General features: G+C 46.8%; 1 pseudogene across 1 annotated transcript; it reads left to right on the top strand.

Moving 5' to 3' along the window:
- Window positions 1-1,280: 1,280 nt before the first annotated feature.
- LOC308429919 (small ribosomal subunit protein uS10-like) lies at window positions 1,281-2,343 on the top strand (annotated as a pseudogene). The gene is made up of 2 exons: window positions 1,281-1,305; window positions 1,926-2,343. The product of its transcript is annotated as a small ribosomal subunit protein uS10-like (transcript).
- Window positions 2,344-3,095: the final 752 nt, after the last annotated feature.

Below are 3,095 nucleotides of genomic sequence, written 5' to 3'. Positions count from 1 at the left end.
TTGTTGCTTAACAGAATAACACAATACCAGTCTCTGATAGTCACCGCAACACAGGCTAAGTAGGACTAAAGCTCTAGCCAACCCAATCCTCTCACAGCAAGGTGGGACCCTGTGACTTGGAGACAACGGGGCATAAGCACAGATATCATTTCTCAGTGCGACATTAAGGCACTGAAAAGAATTAAGAGGTTTGGCCTCTCTCCTAGGTGGAGGGGACTATGCTGGGGGTTGACCTGCTGCTGCTTGTATTCAAATGCTAAATACTGCCCCTCCCCCCGTGCTGATTGCACGCACACCAAATGTCATATAAACTTTGCTAGACAATCTTCTCTGACTGGTTAGATAAAAGTGGCAGGGGGCTGGAGAGATGGCTCAGTGGTTAAGAGCGCTACTGATCTTCCAAAGGTCCTGAGTTCAATTTCCACCAACCACACGGTGGCTCATAACCATCTGTAATGGGACCTGATGCCCTCATCTGGTGTGTTTGAAGACAGTGACACATACATGAAATAAATAAATCTTAAAAAAAAATTGGCTAAGAGAGCTGAGAGATGGTTAAGAGCACTGACTGCTCTTCCAGAAGTCTTGAGTTCAAATCCCAGGAACCATGTGGTGGCTCACATGATGCCCTCTTACAACAGTGTAAATCTTTAAAAAAAAAAATGGCCAACAGACAATTACTGGGAAGAACAGAGGTAGGCAGGGCTGAGGTTACTGGGCTGGGGTGTGTGTGTCATAGTTAGGAACCTGAGAGAGGGGGGTAGGGAGAGGGAGGGAGGGAGAGAGAGAGAGAGAAGGAGAGAGAGAGAGCACTAAAAAGGAGGGGGGAAAGCCAGAGAAGTACCGCCTCACACCCACCGATGGAGAAGAAATAAATAAGGCAGGTGGACCCCAAACAGCAGTTAACTTGGGGAGCACAGCTACCCAGTGTAGCTTAGAAAACAGATTAGGGATATGGCTCAGTGATTGTGCTAAAACTGATTAAATAAATCCATTAAATAATAGTCTCGATTATTGGGGGTCTGGCTGGGTCATATTAAGAACTAATAGAGTTAATAAATATCATACAACAGTTCTAGAAGCCACTGGTCCAGATGGAAGAGGCTTCTACACAATGGACGGAGTAGAATTCCCCCAACTCACACAGCAGCTCATGCAGTCACCACCCTTGGACTTATCACGTGTATGAAATAAGCCTTTTTGTGTTCAATACTGGGGTTAACTTGACCTCACTGTTCTATAAGCATGGTGATATTATACTGGTCAGCCGTAGACTGGCAATGAGGAGTCGACAGGTGCTGTCTGGTAAGGAGAGGATGTAAGATGCAGTCGGTTTTGGAAGGAGTTGTAGCCCAAACCAGCACGTTCCAGGAGTTTAGAACCTGGCTGGTGTCCACAATGCCTCACACCTTTACTCCCAGCCCTGGGGAGGCAGAGGCAGGGTGATCTCTGTGAATTCCAGGCCAGCCTGGCTTACATAGTGAGTTCCAGGATGGTCAGATAAATATACTGAGATGATGTCTCAAAAACACAAAACAAAACAACAAAACCAAAACCCGAATTAACAAATAATAAATAAATCATGAAAAGGGGCTGGAGAGATTGCTCAGTGGTTAAAAGCACTGACTGCTCTTTCAGAGGTCCAGAGTTTCTTTCCTAGCATCTACATGGATGCTAGGAAACCAACTGTTGGCTAGGAACCAGCTGTAACTCCAGTTCCAAGAGACCTGATACCATCATCTGGCCTCCATGGGCCCCAGGCACACATGTGGTACATAGATATATATGAAGGTAAAGTGCCACCACACATACGATTAAAATAAATAAATATTAAGAAAAACTTAGGTCTGAGACCTGTTGGTGCGTGCCGCGGAGCTCCTTCCAGTCTGCTCCGTCCTGACTCACCGCTGTTCGCTCCTGCTGAGGAACAAATCGGTCAGGAAGCAACGCCTCCGCCACGGCATTTAAAGATACCGGAAAGACGCCCGTGGAGCCCGAAGTGGCGATTCACCGAATTCGGATCACGCTCACCAGCCGCAACGTGAAGTCGCTGGAGAAGGTTTGTGCGGACTTGATCAGAGGCGCTAAGGAAAAGAATCCGAAAGTGAAAGGACCAGTGCGCATGCCTACAAAGACATTGAGGATCACTACCAGAAAAACACCTGTGGTGAAGGCTCCAAGACATGGGATCGATTGCAGATGAGGATCCACAAGCAACTCATTGACTTACATAGTCCTTCTGAGATTGTTAAACAGATCACTTCCATCAGCATTGAGCCAGGAGTGGAGGTTGAAGTCACCATTGCAGATGCCTAAGTCAACTGTCTAAATAAATTGACTTAATTGTTAAAAAAAAAAGAAAGAAAGAAAGAAAGAAAGAAAAACTTAGGATCTGGTGTTCTGCCCTGGGATAGGTGCAGACTGGGCACAACTCACCAGTTCCGGAACAGGTTCACCTCAGACAGACCAGACATCAGAGGCAGGCTGGCCAAGAAGGTCAACCTGACCCTTTAAGAAATGAAAGCACTTCCAGGAGGCCAACCCCCCTCCCCAGCCAAATTGGTTCTGATTCTGTGTCCACCAGTGGTTCTTAAAACCCCTATGCATTTGAAGTGAGAGCTGGAATTTTTAAATTCTGTGTGGTTTTAAGAACCACCAGTGGACACAGAATCAGAACCAATTTGGCTGGGGAGGGGGTGTGGCTTAATGACAGGGTTTTACCTTTCCTTGTGTGATCCTCTGAAGGCCTGTCATCCCATTGGAAGCTAAGACCCACGCAGCCTGCCAGGCACAATAGGTAACATACTCAGCCACATGAAGAGCACGTTTCTGAGCCTGAAACCATTTCTGTCCTTTTAGATAGGGAGAGTAGGGTACCGCTGTTCTGTTTTGTTTTTCAAGTCAGAGCTTCTCTGTGTATCTTTGACTGTCCCAGAACTTGCTTGAGAGACCAGGTTGGCCTCAAGATCCATCTGTCTCGGCCTCCCAAGTGCAGGAATTAAAGACATACACCATCACACCATGGCTTGCAGCTGTCCTTCTGAACCCAACTGAACTGTGGGAGGTAGAAAGGAACAAGAAAAGCACCAATGGCT

Source organism: Micromys minutus, assembly GCF_963924665.1.
Source record: "Micromys minutus genome assembly, chromosome: 14".
Taxonomy (NCBI): Eukaryota; Metazoa; Chordata; class Mammalia; order Rodentia; family Muridae; genus Micromys; species Micromys minutus.
This window is presented reverse-complemented; position numbering and strand designations above follow the sequence as displayed.